General features: G+C 44.0%; 1 protein-coding gene and 1 long non-coding RNA gene across 2 annotated transcripts in view; one reads left to right on the top strand and one right to left on the bottom strand.

Annotated features, from left to right (window-relative positions):
* Positions 1–5,613, top strand: part of LOC116504387 — an 86,598-nt gene extending 80,985 nt beyond the window's left edge. Inside the window, exon 7 of the long non-coding RNA XR_004254805.1 lies at positions 5,345–5,613. This is a non-coding gene — a long non-coding RNA (uncharacterized LOC116504387). The remainder of the gene's footprint in view (positions 1–5,344) is intronic.
* Positions 1–23,297, bottom strand: part of RAB11FIP4 (RAB11 family interacting protein 4) — a 67,458-nt gene extending 44,161 nt beyond the window's left edge. Inside the window, exon 1 of the mRNA XM_032211373.1 lies at positions 23,183–23,297. The gene's annotated coding sequence lies outside the window, so the exon portion shown is untranslated. The remainder of the gene's footprint in view (positions 1–23,182) is intronic.
* Positions 23,298–25,312: the final 2,015 nt, after the last annotated feature.

The raw sequence follows: 25,312 nt of genomic DNA, 5'->3' as shown, positions 1-25,312 counted from the left end.
GTATCCTTTAAGGCAGTGTTGGTGAATCTTTTTGGCACCAAGTGCCGAAATGGAAGTGCGTGTGTGTGCCAGAAACTGGAAGAGTAGCCACCCGGTGCGTATGCATGCAGTGGGAAGATGATATTCCAGTTTCCGGCACATGCATGCTCACCAACCAGCTGGTCATCTGGTTTCTGGCGTGCATGCATGCCAGTGTGCCAATGTGCATGCACATGCCAGAAACCGGAAAATCATTTTCCCGGGGCACGCATGCACACCGGGTGGCTGCTCTTCTGGTTTCCAGTGCTCCTATGTGTGTGAAGACCAGCTGGCAAGCGCACCGGAACCTGGAAGAGCAACAAGCAATGGCTCGGGTGTCCAGAGAGCTGGCTCTGCGTGCCACTTCCAACATGTGTACCATAGGTTCGCCATCACGGCTTTAAGGTATCTTGCATGTTTGTATATTTACTCTTGAAGAGCCAAGGTATATTTACTCTTGAAGAGCCAAGGTGGTGCAGTGGTTAAATGCAGCACTGCAGGCTACTGCTAGATCAGCAGGTCAGCGGTTCAAATCTCACCGGCTCAGGGTTGACTCAGCCTTCCATCCTTCCGAGGTGGGTAAAATGAGGACCCAGATTGTTGGGGGCAATATGCTGACTCTCTGTAAACCGCTTAGAGAGGCCTGAAAGGCCTATGAAGCGGTATATAAGTCTACTGCTATTGCTATATTGCTCTACAAAATTTCAATATACTTCTTCTTTCTATGATTGATCGTAGACCTCCTTTAGCATACTAATCTGAAGTTGGAATCTCCTTCTGAATTTGTGGAAGTCTTTTTTCCCCATGTTTGTTTCCATCTTTGGTATCTTTACTGATATTGTTATACTATTGCTCCATATAAGCAGCTCTTTGAAATAATTTGTCAAGTTCCTCCCAAAATTCTTTATTTTTATGGAGCCATGGTGGCGCAGTGGATGGAATGCAGTTGACTCAGCCTTCCATCCTTCTGAGGTTGGTAAAATGAGGATCCAGATTGTTGGGGGCAATATGCTGGCTCTTTAAACTGCTTCAAGATGGCTGTAAAGGCACTGTGAAGTGGTATATAAATCTTATTGCTATTGCTATTTTCCTGGCTTTGGCTTCTCTTCTCTTCCTGGCAATTTCCACAATCTCTTGTTTTAATACCCAATTTGGTTTCTTCGTTTTTTTGGCCATTGGCAGTTTGTTTGTTTTCACCTTCATTGTTAACAACAACTTTTTCATACCATATTTTCTTGCATTTCCTATCAATGAGAGTCAACACTTCAAAGTAATTCCTGATTTTCTTGAAAATGGTGTTTGTGGGTGTGTGTGTTCAAGATCATATTGTGGACACTGGGTAATTGTTTTTTCCCATTGTAGTTCAATTTGGAACTTGCACATTATGTGTTCCAGAATCAAACTGTGGCCGTATCTATCTTGTTAAAATGGAGCACTTCCATTCCTTGTCATAAGTCATATTGTCAGCTTGATTTCTGGGTGCTCCATCTGATGATATCCATGTATACAGGCATCATTTCCTTTGCTTCAAGACACGTTAACAAAGTAGCCATTAGACAATGGAATATGCTTTCTGTACACATTACACAAACATTTCTAATAATCCTCCTGAAATCTGTAGGCTTCAAGTTATAAAATACAGAGACTATATTGCTTTGTTTTGTGGTATGTGGACTTTGTTCACACTTTGGCGGTTTCATACCTTAGCTTGCTAAGTGCTGCTTTCAAACTGCTAAATGCAGACATGAATTCTTTAACTGTCTATTAGGAAGGAAAAGGAGCTTCAAGCAAATAGTCTGATAAGTGTATTTTTGTTACCACATTTATGGGCTTTGCTGAAATGAATCATACTGGCTGTTGCTATTTCTCAGGCTTTTGTGGTCATCTGTGCATACAGAATATGGGGGGGAGGGGAACTGAGCTTTAAAATTTGCTTTGTTTTCAATGATAATTTTTTTTAAAAAAATTCATTAAAAACAAAAATGGATCAGCTTCTCTGTAGTTCAACCTGCTTACATCGCAACCTGTTTCTGTGGCCTTAAGGTAAAAAACAAAGAACAAGAACATTCTTTTAAAGATCCCAGAACATTCAAGGTGTTCAGTTACATTCCATTAAAACTCTGCCAATTCAGAACGTTCCAAAGAAGTATTCTGAACCTTGTCTCCCAAGCTTGAAATAATGTTAGCATATTTCATGTACATTCTTATAAATCATACATTTTACCTCTCAGTTCTGTATCTATTCCTAAATGAAAGCTAATGCTTTTTAGCTTCTAAGCCAGTGTTTTTCAACCACTGTGTCGCGGCACACTAGTGTGCCGTGACATAGTGTAAGGTGTGCCGTGGGAAAAACACCTTATATATAGTCAATATAGGCACAGAGTTAAATTTTTTAAACATTTTCTAATGGTGGTGTGCCTCGTGATTTTTTTCATGAAAAAAAGTGTGCCTTTGCACAAAAAAGGTTGAAAAACACTGTTCTAAGCTAATTTATGTTTGTATCCTGCACTTATTTAGGGGAAAAGAAAACAAGAATTCCAAATAAAACTGAGATAGCAATCCTGTTTTATTTATTAATAAGTGGAATTAGATTAGATTGTTCCAACCATTCTCTGGCTCAGGAAAAAGAAGTGTGGCATACTAATTTATACTATTAAATGTAAGGAGAGAACACTTTGTGCAGATCCAGAATAATATCTCTGTACTTGATGTCAATGCATTAGTTTATCCTTTAAAAAAAAAAGAAGACGACGAAGAAAGGAACAACTGAATTAGAATTACTTTTTTTAAAAAATCAGGCTTGCTATCATGCATTTATACATTAGATTTAGAACAATGATAAGGAGGATTCCGGCCTCTTAAAATATTTCTTTTCTATTAGGAAAGTACTCCATATTCTCTCATGACTCATGGGAATACATAAAGTTTTTTTAAAATTTCTGTTAAGATATTTAGGTTCATTGACTAATCTGTGTATCAATGTACCTATGTACCTTTCAAACCCACCTTTCCCATTTGAAAACAGTGCAAATATTTTCTAAACAAATAATACATAAACAAATAATACCACAAATACCATATTCTCAATTAAGGGCATCTAATTCAGATGCTGCTGAATTATAGCCCCAGTTTATCTCATGACTGGCCATGCACTGGAGCTGCTAAGAAATAAATTCCCCGGCATCTAAGTAGCGGCAGATTCTCCAGCTCTGATATATATTGGTCCTTCGGTGCACTAGGGACAACTACTTAAATTTCAGCATGGAGTTGAATATGCCATTGCTCTGTGCTGAAAATTACTTTCAGCTTACTTTCAGAGGGTAGGGGGGAATTCACACTTTTTTTCTTTCACACCTACGCTAAACCTGTAGGTTTTTTTCCTCCAGCAAGAAGTAACCTTAGTAACAGTTGTGAAAAATGCCTAAGGTACGGAGCAGCCATTACAGCACAGAACTATCTTCCCACTGCAATCCTAAAAATATCTAATATTCTAGGCAGATCAAGCCTCACCAGTAGTCACTCTGAACACTGGCAAGGGAAAATAGGCAGCAGAGATTGAAGAGCTTTCCAAAGTGAGGCAAGAAGACTCTAAACTGAAAGCAGAGGTAACTTAAAGAAGCCAGCAGAGGCAGGAGGCCAAAAAATTGTTAACAGCGGAGTAAGACTATAAAGGAAGAATAAAAAAATATCTGCATCTAATGTTCAGAAGAATTTACACAGAAAAATGCACAAAGCAAGGAGGATCAAAGAGAATTAACATTCAGTGATAATGGGATGAAAGAAGTGACAGACAGCCTCGCATAATTGGGTAGGATGGTCCCACCTGGTTTTGACAAAGAGTAAAAAGAGCCAAGAAGATGACAAGAATGCTGTTCAAAGTGAGAGAGTGAGTGAGTGAGTGAGTGAGTGAGTGAGTGAGTGAGAGAGAGAGAGAGAGAGAGAGAGAGAGAGAGAGAGAGAGAGAGAGAGAAGTATAATAGAGTAGCAGAACAAAATCTGCAGGACTTGTAAAAATTTTGCTGTTGTTCCTAGCATTCTATAGGGCAGTGATGGTAAACCTTTTCAGCACCGAGTGCTCAAACCAGAATGCACATGCATGCGCGTGCAATGTGCACGTGCCAGAAACCTGAGGACCAGTTGGCCAGTGCATGCCTGCCTGTTTTTTTGTTGTTTTGGCTGTTTTGTGGGACTTTTTCAAACTGTTTTCAGGCTGTTTTTGGCCTGGAAAACGGCCTGAGAAGGCCTGAAAAATGTTTTTGGGGACGTTTTCAGGCCATTTACCAGCGCTCCAAGACTAGCAAAGACCCACTAGCCAATGCACAAGAGCATGCCGGAAACCAGAAGAGCAGCTGGCGACAGCATGCGTGCCCACAGAGAGGCTCTGTGTGCCACCTGTGGCACACATGCCATAGGTTCATCATCACAGCTATAGGGCCACAATTTCTTGGCTGGTAGCCTTAGTTTGCTACTGAATGGCTAATCCTAAGAATCAGCTAGAGTAGATTTATCAATGAACTTTTCTTAATTCATTTGAAAAAATAATATATTCAAAACATAAATCAAAGACCATAACTATGGTAGTGTTGAAAAGCTTAAAAATGACAGCATCAATTTTCTGCTATGTGCATTATGTCTATTAAGCTAGCTCTATTTTCCGTGACCCATCAAAACCGCGGAGGACAAAATCGCGCTCAACGAAAGCGCGCATTTGATGTCATCACAGCGCGACGAAAAAAATTAAAAATTGAAATAAAATTAAAATTAAAGCAAGCCGATTCACATAAAGGTAAGGGTTAGGTTTAGGTTTAGGGTTAGGTTAAGGGTTAGGGTTAGGTTTAGAGCGTTAGGGTTACGTTTAGCATTAGGTTAAGGGTTAGCGTTAGGTTTAGCGTTAGGTTAAGGGTTACGTTTAGGGTTAGATTTAGGGTTAGGTTAAGGGTTAGGTTTAGGGTTAGGTTTGGGGGGGGTTAGGGTAACGTTTTCACTTTATTTTTACATTTTTCGATCACAGCGCGATGTTTTTGTCGCACTGTGATGACGTCAAATGCGCGCTTTCGTCGAGCGCGATTTTGTCCTCCGCGGTTTTGTGGTGGAACCCTATTTTCAGGGGTGTGTTTTTTTAATTGCTTATTTAACAAACAAAAAAAGTGCAATTTGTTTCAAAATATGTCCTGTATCCTTTGTACTCACTTGCCAACTATAAGGCAAGATAAATGGAAGAAAAATCGATTTGCTTGATTTTATAAATCACTATGAAATTTGCTTTGGTGCTATGCAAAAGAATGGATAAAGCAGTGTATTCTTTCTTTTCCTTGTGAAACCTCAGGGTTGAAGAACTACAATCAACACCTGCTGCAAGGCAAGAACATGGCAAGTCCTAGGGTATAAAGAAGGCATTGAGAGAGGCTGGATTTAGAAAGCCTAAGTATGTGGAAAAACATATCAAGCTATGTGTTTGCATGAGACAGAACAAGACGATTACATCACCTTATCTAACTGTCCATATATAATCATAGATAGATATCTAAACAGGAGGAAGATGTGTTGGATATGTTCACCATGTTGAGTTATTTGTAAAATAAGAAAGGTGGGATATCAATAAACTCTGCTGTTGAAAAAATCTGTGATGTTGAGGTAATCTAGCTGCATTGGTTGCCAATTGGCTTCCAGATCTAATTCAGTTTTAACCTTCAAGCCATAGGACTGGGCCATTTGAGGGACTACCTCTCCCTGATCCCATCAGCCCACCCGATTTGATTGAGCAGAAAGGGAATGCTGCGGGATCTATATTGGGGAGGGAGGGTGTTTCCTAGGGGATGTTCCTTCTCTGCCTGAGTGCCCTTTTATGGAACATTCTTTCCCTCAAAATTAGACTGGCTCCATCCTTTTTCACATACTGGAAGCCCCTCAAGATCAGGTTATCTTATCAGGCATGATGCTCCCAGGAATAGGAAGTTAGTACCCACCCCTCTCTTAGGAAAATGAAATAATAAAAAGGGCAGAATATTTCCCCTAAAAGGGAGGCAGAAACTCACCCACCCACTCCACTTTTGTCAATGGGCCATTAAGACCTGAGCCAGTCTATTCTACATAACAAAGATTTACCTCCTTCAAGCAGAGCCACAGTAGGAATTGCCCAAAGCCCTCTCCCCATCTCACCACATGGCACCTGGGAAGATTACATCAGCCAGCAAGGCTCAACTAAGCCTGGGAGACAGCCAGCCACAAAGTTAGCTAAGACCATGCCCTCCATCCCAGGGACCACCAATCAGAATAACCGTTGGCTTACCTGAATGGTCGTTCTCTAGGCGCTGCGGGAGTGTCCAAGCACGGGTTAACTTCAGCTTGCTGCCTGAGGACTGAGTTTAACATATTTTTGTAGCTCCGCCTCTTGCTCCACTGAGAGGCTCAGTTTTAAAAAAACCAAAGAGAGTCCAAAAAGGTCGTAGATGGAGATGCAAAAAAACCCCACTGGAGAACAGAACCCCGTGGGCACTTATTCGGGTGGGGTTGGACACTTCCGCAGTGCCTAGATAACGACCATTCAGGTAAGCCAACGGTCATTCTCCTAGGCGCTGCTTGGAGTGTCCAAGCACGGGACATGCCAACATTATGTCATCCCAGGGTGGGAAGAAGAATTGTCCAAGCCCGCGGGAGTTGCGATGACCTGCTGCAGAACTCTTCTCCCAAAGGACGCCTCAGTGGAGGCAAAGACTTCAAGTCTGTAATTTTTAACGAATGGGTATGGACTGGACCACGTAGCGACTCGACATATCTCCTCAATGGATGCTTGTGTGGCCCATACAGCCGAAGTTGCGGCACTCCTCGTTGAGTGCTCTGTGATGCGAAGAGGGACCGGTCTGGCCTGCTGTTCATAGGCTAACTTGATGCAAGCTCGTATCTAGCAACCTATGGTGGAAGAGGTAACCTTCCTGCCCCGCCGATTTGCGGAAGGGAGCCGTCCGTTTCATGTAAATATGGACCACTCGACGGACATCAAGTTTATGCCACTGTCGTTCTCTTGGGTGTCTGAGCCTCGGGCAAAAGTCTAGGAGAACAATTTCCTCTGACCTGTGAAAAACAGTGTTTACTTTTGGCACAAAAGCCGGGTCCAATCTGAAGACTACTCTGTCCGAATGCACAATACAAAGGTCACCCCTGACCGAGAGGACGGCCATCTCGGATATCCTGCGAGCCGAGGTGATGACAACCAGAAAGGCCATCTTGAGGGTTAGATGTCTGAGGCCAACAGTCCAAAGCGGTTCAAAGGGAGGCACTGACAGGACTTGTAGCACGACCGACAAGTCCCAGGTCGGGTATCTGTGGATAACTGGAGGACAGAGATTGGTAGCCCCCTTGAGGAAGCTATAGATCTGTGGATGTTTGGTAAGTGACAATAGAGAGTCCGTGGACAGGATGGTGGCCAGAGCCACTGTCTGGTGCCGGAGGATGTTAGGAGCGACACCTTTGTCCAAACCCTCCTGTAGGAAGTCCAGGACAAGTCCCAGGTCGGGTATCTGTGGATGACAGGAGGACAGAGATTGGTAGCCCACTTGAGGAAGCTACGGATCTGTGGATGTTTGGTAAGCGGCAATAGAGAGTCCGTGGACAGGATGGTGGCCAGAGCCACCGTCTGGTGCTGGAGGGTGTTAGGAGTGAGACTTTGTCCAAACCCTCCTGCAGGAAGTCCAGGACCTGCGGAATGGTGGCAGAAGAGGTCACAATACAATGAGTGTCACACCAGCAAGAGAAGGAAGTAGCTTCGTAGATTCTGACAGTGGAGGGACGCCTGGAGGCCTGTATGGTGCAAATGACCTTGTCGGAGAACTTGCTGAGCCTCAGGATGTCCCCCTCAAGTGCCAGACAGCCAGCTGCAGCCACTGGGGCTCCGGATGAAGAACGGCCCCCTGGCTGAGGGAGATCTGATCTTGAGGTATGCGCCAAGGTTGACTAACTGACAAACTGACCAGATTGGCGAACCAGGACTTCTGGGCCAGTGAGGAGCTACCAGAAGCACCTCCGCCCCCTCTGACAGGATCTTCCTGATCACCATGGGAATCAGAGGCAGAAACGCGAACAGGAGTCCTGGTGGCCATGGCGACCGAAAAGCGTCCGTCCCCTCCGCACCGGGGCAGTGGAACCTGGTGAAGTACCGGGGAAGCTGAGTGTTGGCTCGGGTCATGAACACATTGACCTGTGGGAGACCGAACCTCTGCGTCAGCTGGTGGAATAAAGCTGGATGAAGACGCCACTCCGAGCTCTGGATGGTGGTCCTGCTCAACCAGTCTGCCGTCACGTTGTCCTCCCCCGAAATGTGATCTGCCCGGAGGGAGGTCAGGAACCTTTCTGCCCAGCAGCTTAGTGCCTCCGCTTCTGACATCAGGGCCAGAGATCGCGTGCCGCCCTGATGGTTGATGTGTGCCTTTGTGGCGATGTTGTCTGTTAGGATCAGCACATCGTGCCCCTCGATCTGACTGCGGAAATGGCGCATGGCTAGTCTGGCAGCCCGGAGCTCCAGGCAGTTGATGTTGTGGGCGAGCTCCGCCTGTGACCACCGGCCCTGGACCACCTGAGTCTGGAGGTGAATGCCCCAGCCGAAGAGGCTGGCATCCGTTGTTATGACCAGGGGCTCCGGTTCCTTGAAGCAGCAGCCTTTCAGAAGAGCGTCCGTCTGCCACCACCTGAGGGATCATAGAACCTTCGGAGGTAGACGCACCCTCCTCCTGGAGTTGCTGGCCTTGTGCCTCTGGAGCAGCAGCAGAAACCACTGGAGCTCTCGCGTATGCAGTCGTGCCCACAGAACCACTGAAATGCATGACACAAGTTTCCCCAGCAGCTGGGAGAGGGAAACTACCGATGCCGACCCCACCGACTGGATGGACCTCACCAGAGACCTGATGCTGTCTACTCTCTCCTGCATGAAGAAGACCTTGCAGTCCCTGGAATCGATCACCATGTCGAGGTGTTGAATTCTGCAGGTCGGGTTCAGATGGCTCTTGGCGAGATTGACCAAGAACCCGTGTATTTGGAGGACCCGGATGGTGGTGTCCAGGTCTCTCTGGGCCTGCCCCCTGGACGACAAGTGTATGAGGATGTCGTCCAGGTAGCATTCCAGTCTTACCGGGATAGATCGTAGATGTGCAGCGATGGGGGCTAGCAGCTTGGTGAAGGTCTGAGGGGCCGATGAGAGCCCAAAGTGGAGGGCCCTGTACTGGAAGTGCTGGTTGGCAAACTGGAACCTCAGGAACTTGCAATGCGCTGGGTGGATCGGAACATGCAGATACGCCTCCTTCAGATCTATTGAGGTCAAGAGGTCGTCCTGTCTGACACAGCCCAGGATGGTCTGAAGGGATTGCATCTTGAAGCGCTTGTACGCCAGATGCCTGTTGAGTTTCTTGAGGTCCAGTATTGCTCTCACCCCTGGAGGATTTGGGGACCAGAAAGAGGATGGAGTAGAAACCCCTGCCCTCCTGGTCCTCGGGAACCTTCTCTATAGCTGCTATCTATAACAAGTGATCATCTATCTCCGCCCTCATGAGCTGGAACTTGTGGGGCAACCTGGGGGTGGGGCAACGGACAAAGGTCCTTGGAGCGAAGGAAAGGAATTCCAGGGTCAATCCGTGACAGACCGTGTTCAGAATCCAGGTGTCCGTTGTGGTCCCCTCCCACTAGTTGGCATAAAGCTGGAGATGGCCGCCAATTGGAGGGTCCCAGTGACGGTCACTATGACTTCCGGAAGGGACGGTTGGAATTCCCCCCCACAGAATGGTTTGCGGAAGCCCTGCTGCCTGTTCCTATCCCTGTAGGAAGATTTATCCTGGGAGCAGTCCTGGGACTGAGGGTAGGACCGATGGTTTCCCCCGCCCCCCGAGGAGGCAGAAGGCTCAGGGCTTAAAAGGAACCACGGCGAAAGGGCTGCCCCTTGCAGTCTGGCTTCTTGGTGACTGGGGGCAGAATCTTGTGCTTGTCCTTGGCTCCATTAGAAAGGGGTCCAAGGCCTCCCCAAACAATTTCCCTCCCTTAAATGGAGCGGAAGCTAGCTTCCACTTGGCTTTGACGTCCACCTGCCAATGGTGAAGCCATAGGAGGCGGCGTGAAGTTACGTTGGAGGCAAGGGCTCTAGAAGAGAACCTGGTGGCGGAAAGACAGGCGTCGGCAGAATATTCTACGGCCACTATTATTTTATTAATGTCCTGTCTAGCCCTGGTGTGCCCCGCAGGGAGGCCGGCTAATAACTTACGTAACCAGAACAGGGCTGCTCTGCCAAAATACGAGGAAGATGCAGAAGCCTTCATGGCCCATGCCGTGGCCTTGTGGGTCTTATGGGAGACTGACTGCCCTCTTGTCTTCTGCCTTCAAGCCCTCCAGTAAATCAGCTGGAACGGCAGAATTAGATGTGAGGGAGACAATAGGATCATCTACCTAGGGAAGCTTAAGCAGCTCCTCCAGAGGGCCCTCCATAGAATAGAGCTTCTTGTCTGTACTATTAGGATTGGCCATGAAGCCCGGCTGGGCCCACTGACGCTGAATGATGTCTAGAAACAGTTGAGGGGCTGGGACCAGATCCAGAGGAGGGGAAGCCTCCTTAAACAGACCCGCACCTGGGTCCTGGGGCCCAATGGTTTCCTTGGAACTCTGAGCTGAAGGGACCTTCTCTGCTGGAGCCGGCAGACTCATCTGGGGTGCCGCTGCCCTAGCCTTGGTCAGGATAGCCTTAAACATTGGGGGGGGGGGTGAAGAGACCCAAAGAGGAAGGCGCCTCGGGGGCAGAATTCTCATCCTCTGAGAGATCCGGGGAGTCTTGCTCTGCCTCCTCCCCCTCGGATACCTCACTGATCCCAGTAGGGGCCGGGGAAGCCTCCCTAACTAGGGGCTCCTGAGGCAGAGTGGCACGAGTCTTGTGGAACTGCCAGGACCCCTGGGGGCAGTAGAGGCAATAGCAGTGGCAAAGGGCAATTTTGAGGCCAACTGCTGAATCCCATCCGAAATACCCTGAGAGATTGCACATGCCACCACATCCTGCATGGATTTGGACAATTGGGACTCCCGGGCCTGAGGCAGGACCAGCTCAGTTTCAGAGGGAGCTAAGGATTCCTCCCCAGCAAGGGAGTCACCGTCATCAAGGGAGTCCTCAACCAGAGAGTGGCAGGGGGACCCCATGGAGGCCCTAGAAGGATTGGGGGAAAACCCAAAATCCTCCTCAGCAGGCAAGGAGAGGGAGACCCCTGGCTGGGAAGTGGGAAGGGAAGGCCCTGCCTCAACCTCCCTGAAATTGGGACCTGCCTGCCTGTTGCTGCTGTGCAGCCTGGGCCTTTTGAAATTGCTTTTCAAGTGCCTTCTGGCGTCTTTCAGCAAGTTTCTCATCTGCCTTGGAGGCCTTGCTGACTCTGGGTCGCTTCCCTTTGGTTGGACACCCCACCCCATCACCTTTGGCAGCAGGATTGGGCCTGCTGCGTTTGGAAGTGGTGGGCCCAGCTTGCTATTCCACTTGCTGTTCCATCCTCTGACTTAGAGCGATAGCTGTAGAAGTGGTCAGAAGAAGCAATCTCTTGGTGAGAGGAAGAGCCTTGCAGGAGTCAGGCCAGATGGTAATCGAAGGCTCTAGGTAAGTGGAGCTGGGATAATTGCCCCGGCTGAGGAAAGGCCGGAAGCTTGCAGATCTGCGCTTTAACAAGGGAGAATGGCCGGATTGCAGCCAGAAAAGCCCCTGCAGCCACTTGGAATAATCCAGGGGAGAGGAGAGCCTGCCTGGCAACCCAGAGCTAGGCCCCTTCATTAAGCGCTCTCCGCGGTGATCCGCTAGTGAGAGGCTGCACGGCAATGGCCAGAGGCTCTGAGGAAAAGTGCACCAAATTTAGATTCAAAATGGTGGCCGCAACGCGCGCGCCTGCCTGGAGCAACACCAGGGGAAGCAGAAGAGCCTAATGCTCCGTGCTGGGGACCCTATCTACCTATCCATCCCCTGGGCTCGTCAGCGGCCGCCGACGAGCCCCCCACAGCAACTAGGAGCTTTTAACGAAGAGAAAAGCAGCCTTGCTCCAGGAAGCCTGCCTTGTGCCAAACAGCTGATTTTAAAGATAACCGAAGCCGGACTGGAACTGAAGAGAAAGTAAAGGGGAACAAAGATCTAACCTAGCTAACAACACTGAAAATAAAAATTCTAGGAGCTACTCTAAACTGAATAGGGGAACCAGCTTGCTGCACAAGGACTGGATCTCCCCAAAATGTGTCCTGTAGGGCGACTGAGTTTTTTAAAACTGGGGAGCAAGAGGCGGAGCTACAAAAATATGTTAAACTCAGTCCTCGGGCAGCAAGCTGAAGTTACCCCATGCTTGGACACTCCAAGCAGCGCCAAGGAGAATACATTTCTTACACAGGAACAGGAAGCTCCAAGGTGGGGCCCAAGAGAAGGTATAAAACCCCAGGGACTCTCATCATCTCTGCCCTTTTTCTTCAAGCTCTTCAAGGCATGTGATCCCCCTTTTCCCCAGGACCTCAAGCCATGTCGTCCTTGTCCACAATTAAAACCATCTTTTCTTTCTCCCCACTTGGAACTGAACCCAGAAGAACATTTCTTCCAACTCATGTTTAGTTGGCTCCATAGTTGAGGTAGCCATTTTTATTCTCACTTTGCCCAGGGTTTGTGTATTGTTTTTATCATTTTTTAACCTGAACTTTGTATTTTCTATATTATTATTTTTATCTTATTTTTATGTGCTGAGTTCAATTGTATGTTGCCCAGAGTCATGTTCTGTGAGATGGTCAGCTCTACAAATTTGATTAATAAATAATTATTATGGCTAATAAAATCCAGAGGACTGGAAGAAAGAGGAATCCAAAATCCCATATTCTACTCCATCAAAGTTGCTCTGACTGACTGTGACTTCTTCTGTTATTAAACTAAAACTTTTAAAAATCTCCCTAAACTTTACACAAGTTTTTCTAAGTGGTGTCCACTGAGTTTGCTCCAGAGCTGCATAAAACATTCCCAGTTCTTTAACAGAGGACAAGCCTCTTTGTAACACAGTGAGACTGTCTAAATTTTACTTGATGTAGAGCAATTAGTGGGAAAGCATTTGCTATTATGTGAGATCATGCAGATTACACAATGGTGCTCTGGGGCCTGAAAAGATTACCAGTCCTTGCTATAAACAGGTCCTTCAGATCCCCCAAATCCCAAAGGATGTTAACAATACTTCTGATGCTTAAAGATTTTCACACAGATGGTTTGTCTCTCCCTTCTGCCCATGATCAGAGGAGTCTCACCACAATCCAGATTTCTGTACTTGTGGGAGAAGAGAAATTATGGGCTTAGCATGTGGTCAGAGCCACAACAAAAAGAGTCTAAATTAAGTGGTTATGACACAGCCTTCTACTTTTACCTTTAGATGGTTGATCAAAAGTCAGGTACCCGTATGGTATACATTTTTTATTTGGTTTGCTGCTCTTCGTAGCAAGATTATGGCATTGGATTTCCCCACAGAAAAATTCCATTCCTCAAATCAAAATTCATGAGCAGAGGTCCAGTTATCTAATTTTCATTCCACCAGCTAAAACAGCCAGCTCCATTTGGCAACAAATGCTTCTGGAGAGGCACCTGTGGCATTTACTCAGCCATTGCTCAAACGGCCCATACCTCACCCCACTTTGCAAACATCAAGAAAAGACCTTGAGAAATCAGAGCAGACCAAAAGAGGAAGGGGGATGCTCCCCCCAACATTTGTTAAGCTAACTCCCCTGCTTCCCACTTTACAAAAGAACCCTTTCAACTCCAGAAGCTGAATCTGTATCCACCCCCAGGACAGACTACAGGAACACTTCACCTGGGCAAGCTGTAAGTACTGTGACATCACCTTTACCTTTGCTTTAAGTAAGGTCTGAGTGCTATACAAGAAAAAGTAAACACAGCTGAACATCTATATTTGATAGGTAAACATCCTGAAGTCAAGTTTGACTCCTGATGACTCTATGGAAACAACCATTAAGTTTCTTGGTAACAATATGGAAGCTGGAGATTGTCTTCTTCCAACAACCAACATACAGTCCCAAATCCTAACCAAGCACTGATTCTGCTATCCAGAGAAGGCCAATCTGGAGGTACCATCTGATATCATGTGTGTTTTAGTTTTTCCCAAATTTTTATAACCAAGTTGCTTAAAGGATAGGAATTTAAATTCCAAAGCAATGATGATTTTTAACTCAACACAAGCAAGATGATACAAAGACTCCAAAAGCTTTTAATCTGGGTTAATTTATTCACACAGGCTACTACAATCATCTGTAACAGTGCATGCACATAAACCAATTTTAAAGTGCATATGGATGGACATATTTTCACTGAAAAAAATCTATCCTGACTTAAGACTTAAAATTACAGCAGTATGCACCAATGTTCATAAATTTGTTTAACATATTTTTTGCACCTTCGCAAAAGATAACAAGTCACTTAACTTTTGAAACTTATTTAAATGTTTAACTATAGCTTTCTGCCTTGACACGAAGGATATAACTATGCATTTTTAAGATTCACAGAAATCTATCACATAATTTGCATCTTATTCACACACTAAAAGATGACACTTGTAAAAGTACTTAAATAAAGTGTGAATATTGACAAAGTATCTTTGGAAGGATTGTAAACCATTCAAACTGCAAGATGAAGAGAGTGTCAATTTGGAATAATCTAAAACTAAAAATGGAGATTGTTCTAAATATGAAGAAATATTGGGTAGTTTACTTAAAAAAAACTACAAGCAATTTGATTATTCTTGTGCAATAATAAGCCGCCTGCTGCTCAAATATGAAAGTATATTATGATCAGGAAGAATTCCAGTGACTGATTGCAAAAGTAAAACCTTATTTATCCAGATTTTTATCTTGATTTGCCATACTGCTTACTCTGGAAGAACTTTTTTGTTTGTTTGGACAAAAATCTGCTATTTTTTTACCTAGTTCAGTTGTTTTCTTTTAAAAAGTGCCCTTAACGTGCCATCCTACTGGACCACACTAGGGTTGTTATATATTTGGCCCATTCAAAGGTCATGACTGATCATTTATCAAAGTCTTATTAGCAACTACGAAAAAACCCCAACAAAGTATTTATTCTATTTGAAATGTAATGATATATGATATACATAATGCAAATACCATATAACCATATTGGCTGTTAACAAAAATCAATAGCCTAGGACCGGGATGGAGAACCTGTGGTACGTGTGCCACATGTGGCACGCAGAGCCATTTGTCAGGGCACGCGAGGCGTTGCCCTGTTAACTGACTTTAGTCTTTTTTTGAGGCAATTTTTCACCCTCCCCAGGCTCCAGAGGCTTCATGGGAGCCTGGGGAGGGTGAAAACAGCTTCCCCCACCCCTCTGGGCAAAAAACCATCCCTACAGGCAAACCGGAAGTTTGGGAACGGACCTCTGGTTTGCTTGTAGGGCCTGTTTAAGCCCTCCAGAGCCTTCAGGGGCCTTCCAGAGGCTCCCTTGAAGGCTCCGGAGGACGAAAAATGACCCTGGTTTGCTCGTAGGGTCCTTTTTCATCCTCTGGAGCCTTCAGGGAAACCTCCTGAAGGTCCCTGAAGGCTCCAGAGGACTAAAACCAGCCCTATGAGCAATCAGAAGTCCGTTCCCGAACTTCCGGATTGCCCGTAGGGCCGGGTTTTGCGCTCTGGAGGCTTCAGGGAAGTTTAAATTTAGTTTTTTAGTTTAAATTCCAGAATTGGAAGCAGCATAGAACACACATCCAGGGGTGAGCTTCAAAAACTGCAACAACTGGTTTGCTGTCCTGTTGCTGGGTGGGTGTGGCCATGGTGGGCATGGCCTAGTTGGCCTCCTGTACCACGGCAGGGGGAGGTGTTTTTCACCCTCCCCAAGCTTCCCAGGCTTTCCTTGAGCCTCCAGGAGGGCGAAAACTGCTTCCCCTGGGCTCCAGAGGTCAGAAACAGGCCCGAGTCAGGACTAGCAGAACCTCCGGTAGGCCCGTTTCCCCCCCTTCCTGAGTTTCCGCATCAGCCCTGCACTTACCAGGCATGATGAACGGGGCGTGTGGAGACTCCTGGGAGAGGAGGGGTGGGTGTGGCCAGCCAGGGGTGGCATATGGGGGTTCGCCAAACCGGGCAGAATCCTAGCTAGAGGATCACCCAAAGTCGTGTGAACCGCAAGCAGCCCACGCCTGCACACACCTCGATTTTCACTCTCTCACATCCTCACCAAATATTCCCTGTCCCAGCTGTAAATCAATTTCTTGTATATAGATAAGCGTAAGATCAATAACGCAATAAAAACAAAAGAAAATTAGAAATAGTAGCAGAAAGAATATCCTGAAGAGCTTCAGTAGTCAGGAGATTAAGTCATCGTAACAATGAAGGACAATATAATACTTACTGACTGAATCACAGGCGTTTAACAAGATTTGAAAAGTATAAAGGTAGTCATCCTCAATTTACAACCACATTTGACCCCAAATTTCTATTGCCAAGCAAGACAAGTGACTTTTACTTCATTTTACGACCTTTCTTGCCACAGTTAAATGAATCACTGCAGTTGTTAAATTAATAATACAGAAACTTAAGTGAACCTGGCTTCCACATTGACTTTGCTTGTCAGAAGGTTGCAAAAGTGGTCACATAACCCCAGGACACTGCAACTGGCATAAATATAGGGGCACTTGCCAACCGTCAGAATTTTAATCTCACGATTGATGATAAGCATGGGAAAAAACCACCCCTCATATATCATTTTTTTCAGTGCCACTATAGCTTTGTAGGGTCATTAAACAACTGCGAATGAAGGTAAATATACACGTCCCAGGACAATGTTGCCAGATCCAACCTGAGTTCGGTCACCAGGATCAAAGGTTTGTTCTTTCAAGCTTTTGGGCTCATGCTGGAGCCCTTTGCCAGGGAACGTCTTTCTCCCTAGTGTCCCACTTAGACTTATATATCGCTTCACAATGCTTTATAGGCCTCTCTAAGCAGTTTGCAGAGTCAGCATATATAATTGCCTAATTTAATTTTTACATTGCCGAGAATAGCTCTGTGAGTGAGAGGGGCAGTTTCTATTTCTATTTCTATATCTATATCTATCTATCTATATCTATCTATCTATCTATCTATCTATCTATCTATCTATCTATCTATCTATCATCTATCTATCTATCTATCTATCATCTATTTATCTATTAATTATATGGCTATGTGTGTGCCTGTTTTCCAGCATAACTCTGGAACGCCTAGAGCAATTTCAACCAAACTTGGTACACAGATGACTTACTCTCTGGAAACAAATACTGTGGGGGTAAGACACCCCTAAAACTCCTCGGTGTGTGTGTTCTGTGAAGATACAGCCTATTGTGCCTTAAAATGGCTTCTATTGTACTGCTGTAAAATGGCTTCTACTGTACAGAGCAGTGGAGTTGCCATGGTAACGGATTCACAGTATTCCACAAGGAGGCTTATTCTGGTAAGGGGGAAAATCAAACATTAGAAATTACATTTGGTCCTGACAATTCCCCCTATAAATAAATACCCAGGCAACGCCGGGTTATTAGTAGTTTGATATATAAATAAATAAACGAGGAAAAAACTGACAATACAAATATAACCTCCCATATTTCATTATAACTTTTTTTAATATAGGTCTGCATCAGATAGGCACATGAAAGGGAGACACAGAACTCTTGTATGTAAAAGGAGAGAAATCGACATTTTCATGATTCCCGCTTGTAACAGTAAATCAACTGTCACACTATATGTGTGACTTTGGAAGGTAAAAATTCGCAATGGACACTCAAGGAGGTGATTGGCTATGTGAAAGAGTAGTCGTTTCTCAAACCCCAAATAGAAGCAATTCTGATTAGAGCAACTCTATCCTACCAGGAAACATTATTTGAAAGCCAACTCTTCTTTGCAGAACAAACAAGAGCAATCCCTCCCACATTCACAGCCTCTTGTGAAATTTAGTATTTCCAGTAGAAAAAGAGGAAGGCAGCAGAATGATTCCAATCTTCAGTCTGGTGTGTTCTTCGTTTACTTTACTAATTCAACAGGAAGCTGAACTAGAAATGTGACATAACATGGAGTTCATTACATTTCATAGGAAGAGAGATATGACGCTCTCAAAGTGTTGGGCAGAAGAGACCATCTCTGACCCACCAAGCCTAGTATTCACTCATCTTTTCGTATTTCCATGCAGGGTGGATTTGATTTCAATCAAGTTGATCTAAATCATGATTTAAAAGGCTTGATTTAAATCAACTCGATTTAAATCGTAATTTTTAAAGAGCAATTGTCACCTCTGTCCTCCTCTGATCTGCTGTTGACTCACCAACAGTCCCAATATTGCAGAATGTATAGCCTCATACTACATAACTAAGCTCCATTTCTTGCCGAAAAAAATAAATTATTAATGTATCTTAAATAGAAAACTATCTTTAGACAGATTTTTACTCCAAAAGCATTTCATTAAAATAAATTTGATAAAACAAAAAAAATCTGATTTAAATCAAAAACATCCAATTTAAATTTTTAAAAAATCCTATTTTTTTATTTTTAAAAAATTGATTTTTATCCACCCCATTTCAATGTGAAGATTAGCTTAACAGAGGAGTCTGGGAAAATGGGGAGGGTTCAATAAATGCATTGACCAGATTTTTTTTTTTGCCTTTTTAATTTAAATCTTCAAAAAGTTACTTATCTAATTTGAAAAATGTGATTTATCAAATATGAAAAAATGCAATGGCCATACCAGGAAATTAGGCAAGAAAATTATTGTTTCTTATGGCACTAAACTCAAACTCCAGGCTCAATTTCAAATCCTTCATTAAACACCACTATTATCACATTCAACAACTGTCATAATTTAAGCCAATTGCCTTTATCTTACACTTTCTCCAAATCAACAATATTCAATACCTTTTTTGTTGCTTTCATGTATTTCTCAGTGACCTGTGGAAAAGTGAGTATCTGGGCCACACATCCCTTGCTTGGCATGAAGCCACATTACATTTCCTAAATTTTGCTGACTGTCTTGTCTCTTAGCTTTTCAATACAAATCCTGCTAAACTCTTTCCCTAGAGCACTTCCACCAATCCTTCTGTAATTTTTGCATTCACCCTTGCTACTTTGACTTTCATATGGGAGAAAACTTTCTTCTGATTATCAGGCACAGATTGAGCCTCTAGATATAAACCTGTATTAATAAGCCACATTGGAACTCCAAGTCAAAAGTATTATTTGCTTCAGCTTTTACAAACTCTGCCAACAATCTCATCATTTTCAAACATTATCATATTTATGATTTCCTTCCCATCATTGTTTGATATAAAACTTAAACCAATTGTTTCAAATCTACTTTTTGATTACTATTCCCAGTTTAACACTTTTATTGAGTTATAAAAAGATACAAAATACAAAAGTAAATAGAAAAGCAATGGGGAAGAAGAGGGGGAAGTGAGGAAGGATAAGAACAAAAGGAAAAAGAAGCAGTGACTTCCGACTCTCCCTGTTGCAGTAAATAAGGCATTAGCATCAAATCAAAACTTTTTGCTTTTTCATAATAATATGAACAAGCCATTTCTATAAATTTTTGATCACTATTCCCATTAACATTCCTATAATATTTATTTGAATATTCTCCCACTTCAGTTTTATTGCAAATAATTTATTTTTAATTCCATTCACTCTTCTTCTAGCTGGTTTAGCCATTAGAATCAGTCTCTATTTTCTGTGTTTTTAATGTTAACCGTTCCTTATTTTATCCCACTTGAGTACATTCTTTGCATTCTTTTTTCACTCTGATTTTTGTAGGAATCATTCCCCTTTCTATGCTTTTCTTATTCATAGCCTCTTTCACTTCAGTGCTGCATCTCATCCTTCTCTAATCCTATCATTCTTCCATCCATAAATAACAGATTCAATGATGCTTTTAGATTTATATTTTTCTCTTTTCTAAGCAGATTGTCACCAGTCATATTTTTATTCATTCTTGAATATCCAAATGAGTCCACACATTTTTTTCTACTCATCTTCTTCCTACCTATCATTTTGTGTTTATTACCTAGCATGATTTTCCACTCAGTTCCAATCAAGAATGTAGCACTATTTTTCCCCAAACCAAGTGCTGATTCCGTCTATTATCAGCATTTACTGAAATACAAGTTCAATTATTACCAATCTACAGAATCTTATTTTCCTAAGCCCATAAAATCTACTTGGCTCAAATCTTTGGGTTCTAATCTAGCACATATTTTAGATTTATATCTATTTTTAGTTTAATTTCATTTTCTAATTTTAGCATTTAGATCTCTTATATTTAACATTCCATGTCCATTACCAGATGGATACTGACCTTCAACTGGCATCATAACTGGTTAATCAAGTTACTCAGTCAATTTAATACAATGCCTTGTAATAATACAAGGAGAAGCAATCATTTAACATACCAACCTTAGTTACACTGCTGCTATATTCAGCATTTCTTGCTAAAACATGGGTAGTATCAATTAGATTAGTCACATTTTGGCATGTAGGCCAAAATGTACCAAATAACCCAACTCCACCCTAATCCCATTCGGCTGCTCCTGTAAACTGAATCAACCACTACTTTGCAAGACAAAATATTGTCCCCAACTCAACAGTACAAGCAGCACGCTGGCACACACTCACTGCCAAAGGACATACAAAATAAGACCAAGCTAATTTATATCAGGCACGCTAAACTAACATCATCAGCAGAAAATAAGGTAAATCATCTAATATTCTTTAAATGCTAATAGAATTTACAGTCAAATAGAAAATAATTAAATAATTAAACATCCTAATTGAAATGCTATGTGGTAAAACATCAATTTCATCCATTTCTTAGAAGCTCTTCCCACCAACTACAACTCAAACATTAAGCTATACAGCAGCTTGTTTCATTTTCATTTTTAGCTGGTCACAGAAATGACAGCTACTAAGTCAACTAGGCTTTTAAAATCTGTTGGCTGAAAATCTAAAATGGAAGCCCAGGAAGTAAGAAACCCTGCTTCAAACAGCACTTGCAAACACATCAATACATCAATCTTTTGCAGAATATATACCCAACAAGAATGCTTTACCACCCACCCAGCCTGTTTCACTTTTGACCATTATGTGGTTACAATCCACTTTCTTACTTCACACACATACACCCCACTGGTTTATTGACAGGTATGATAGAATTAGAATCTATTAAACTGGAAAAGCAATCAACTACCATAAAGATCACCCTGGCATCGGCTACTTAAGGCTCAAATAAGGTATCAGTCATGCTCAATAAGAATGCACCTGACTAATGCTGAGCAGACATACCTCACAGAGATGAAGTGAAAAAGCAGAATTTATAAAGCATTTTGAGTATTGCTGCAGAAATAGATGACTGTACACACATACAGCCTCAAAGTAATGTTCTTGAGAATACAACATTCTTGCTGGAAACTATCAGTATTTCTATAAGTGTAAGTAGAGTATCTCTTACCCTTTTAATTATAAGCACTAACAATCCCCCGGTGCCATAAGGACAAAATGCTTTGTTTAACTGTTACCAGGTTTGGCAACAAACCCATGATATATAGGAATGCTTTTGATTTCTCACAGCATATGCATAAAACATGCCTGCCTATAGCACAAACATAAATTAAATGCAGCACCCTGCCAGCAAGCATACATATAGTATCAGCATAGATTTTTACCATCAGATGAGAGCAAGTAGGGCAATTTCTACCCTATTCAGCTAGCAGGGGAGTCTGGAGTAGTCATTAAATTAACAGAAATAAATCCTGCATTAAAAAAGTATTCATCCTAGTACAGTAGAGATCCAAGCATCCACATTGTCAGATCTACAGAATTTTAAATTTTTCTTTCCGAAATTGTTCCAAAGCAAGAGTAGGGAAAATCATTAAAAGTTCTATTCGATTCACTCATCCAACTTTGCCCATTCATCCACTATCAAAATGCAGATGGGAGAGGCTATTATGCGTCTCTTTTAATGCCTGGACGCTTTCCCTCCTTCCCCAAGGGGGTCCTAACCACAGAAAATCTCACACTCGGTAAAAGCAGCCGCCCCCCCCCCCAAAAAGGTCACGGATCAGGGCTCGCTCTCTCTTGCCCACCCAGGTTGCGTCCTCTCTGCCTTCCTTTTCCAAACCAACTCGTGTCGCAAGTTGAGAAATAAAATAAAAAGAACCTCCTCCCCCTCCCAAAAAAACCCCATTCCGATATTCAGCTTGCAGGAGGAGCTGCTACCGCATTGGGTACTCGACCATTTTCCCCCACTCCCCATCCCGCTCCCTCGAGTCAGAAAACTAACCAAGCCCTAACAAAAGAGGATTTTCTCCCCCCAACCCACTTTTTCTGGAATTCACCCCCCTCCCCCCGACGATGCCTTGAGGTACCCAGCAGGACAATTTCTCTAACCAACGGCCGACAGAACAGGCTGCAGCGAAAGGTTGAACGGTCTAGCCTTTTTTCCCCCAGCCCTCCGCCCTCCAGATCGAGAGGGCAAAAAACTCGCGCGGACAGTCGGTGCAGTCCTGGACACTTGCCCGGGAACAGATGCGTCGGAAAGAGGGATGGCGCGGCGAGAAGTTTGGATGCCCGCAGAGACGGGGGAGAGAGAGATGGAGGTAGGGGGAGGAAGAGAGAGGAGGGGAGGGGGAGAGAAGGAGAGGGAGGGGGAGGAAGAGAGTGTGAGGGAGGACTGGGGAAGGGAGGGAGGGGGGAGCAAAAGAGGGGGAGGGAGGGAGGGAATTGGAGAGAGGGAGAGAGGGAGGAAGGGGGAGAAAGAGAGAGGGAGGGAGAGTGGGAGAGAGAGAGGGAGTGAGACGGGGAGGGAGGGAGGGAGAGAGAAAAGAAACGCGTGACAAGGAAAAGCAGGTAACTGGAAGCCGCCCAGCTCAAACCAGATCCATATGCGAGGTGAAAGGGGTGGGTGGGGGTGGAAACAGCTTCCACACAAAGAAGCCAGAAACCCCCTCCCCCCCAGATCGCCCTCAAACTTCCCAGCAGGTCCGAGAAGAAAAAGAAGGGAGAGTGGTCTCTCTTCTCCCCTTATTCTTCCACCCGTCCCTAACTCCGCCTCTCCTCGCCCCCATTCATTCCGGCCGGCCGGCCTTCCCTTCGCCTTGCCCTCCATCCTTCTCTTACCTGGCTCGGGCAGCCGAAGCGACGTTCCCGTCCGCCTTCTCACACCGCCGCCCGGAGAGTAGAACGAGGCTCAGCCCGCAGCGCCGGCGAAAGCCGACAGTCTCTCTCTCTCTCGCCCGCCTCCTCCTCCACCCGCTCGCCTCCCCACCTTGGGCAACAGTTGGTAGTTGCGCGAAAGCCACGCCCCCGCGGGTTGCTGTTGCTAAGCGCCCCGAGCGCTTCATTGTATCCGTCCGGTGAGATCACAATGGCGGGGTTTGCGAAGATTCCAAAAAGGGGCGGAGCCAGGAGTCGGAGAGGTAATAATCACTTGGAAAAGAGGTCAAGGCTGGCCGGCCGTTCGTCGTTGTTTGCGGCCGGCGGGGAAATCGGAGTCTTAGCCGAAATGCTAACCGCCCGACCCGTCGGGAAAAGCGGTGAAATCTTTCGCTACTTAAAGGGGCTAAATGTCGAAGCCGGTCTTTTTGGGCTGCGGTGCCGGATAGTCGCGTTAAAGGGGGGAAGTTCGGCTGACCTCATAAGGTTTGTTTTTTTGAGTAGTTGCGCAGGGCCAAAAACGCTTCGGGTACTTTGCCTCTTTATTCCTCCGACGGAGTAAAAGATAAATAGGGCAGTTTAAAGGTAAAGGTTCCCCTCGCACATGTGCTAGTCGTTCCCGACTCTAGGGGGCGCTGCACATCTTCGTTTCAGAGCCAGCGCTGTCCGAAGAGGTCTCCGTGGCTGCCATAAACCCGGAAGGCGCACGCAACGCTGTTACCTTCCCACCAAAGGTGGCTCCTATTTTTCTACTTGCATTTTTTACATGCTTCCGAACTCTAGGTTGGCAGAAGCTGGGACAAGTAATGGGAGCTCACTCTGTTACGCAGCTAGGGATTCGAACCGCCGAACTGAAGCTCAGCGTCTTAACCACTGCGTCCCGGTTTTACGGACGGTTAAATTGAACCCGGTTTGCAATCTTGCGATGGAAGAGGAAAATTCTCAAGAATTGCAGAAAAAAATATCTCTTTTTCTCAAACCTTCTCCTTTGGACTTAACTGCAGTAAAGTTCTTTATGTCTTATTTGAAGTGATAATTGGGGGCCCTTGTTTCAGTGGGATGCAAAATTTGTTTTACTTGGATAATAAGAAACAGCCCCTATATCTTAACAGCATTCCAGTGTTTGATTTTTAGGTTTGCATACTATGTAAATTCGGTCAACTGTGGTTTACTCAGAAAACCATATTTAGCAATTTGAGTAAACCAGTTTAAATGAGCCATTTTCTCTCTATCCTTTTTTATATATTGTTGTCTTGATGAGAGCCAGTTTGGTTAAGGCATCAGGCTAGAAATGAGATATGATGATTTCTAGTCCTAACTTGGGCAACTGGGTGACCTTGGGCCAGTTGTTTTCAGCCTTAGGAAAGAGGTAATGGCAAATTGTTAGTGAAAAACCTTGCCAAGAAAGCTGCAGGGAGTTCTCCAGGCAATCTCCAATAACTCAACACAACTGAATGGAAGAAAAAAAAGGTCAATAAAGTAATATTTGTGAGTGTTGTAGGGTAACTCCATCACTGCAGGTTTTCAAAAAAAAATAGAGTGGATAACTGACTTTTTTCATTTAGAATTGAACATAATGTTAAAAACAGATTGTGTCAAGTTATTTGTTACACAATAAAGTTTTGATCTTAAACCAATTAGCATTAATATCCCCATTGTACTGTTATTTGATGTTTTTGCACATATCAGTAAAAAAAAGCGGATAAACAAGTTTGACAGCAGTTAAACTACCCAAAAATATGGTATGAAAATTGTTGGTTTTCTAACTTTTTGTACATCAACATACGCAATCTTTATAAATATTTCAGACCACCTCAAAACCAGACTAAATGATATTTTTGCCAGGCTATTTATCTATGTTAAATGAGCCACATTGTTGTATATTACTGTAATTGGCAGCAGCCAGTAATAATTCTACCTCAATTCTGACTTAGAATCTTATTTAGTCTCACCTGGACTATGGTATAAAAATTGTTGGTTTTCTTTTTGTACATCAACATATACAACCTTTATAAACATTTCAGACCACCTCAAAACCAGACTAAATGATATTTTTGCCAGGCTATTTATCTATGTTAAATGAGCCACATTGTT

This window comes from Thamnophis elegans, chromosome 2, assembly GCF_009769535.1.
Source record: "Thamnophis elegans isolate rThaEle1 chromosome 2, rThaEle1.pri, whole genome shotgun sequence".
Taxonomy (NCBI): Eukaryota; Metazoa; Chordata; class Lepidosauria; order Squamata; family Colubridae; genus Thamnophis; species Thamnophis elegans.
This window is presented reverse-complemented; position numbering and strand designations above follow the sequence as displayed.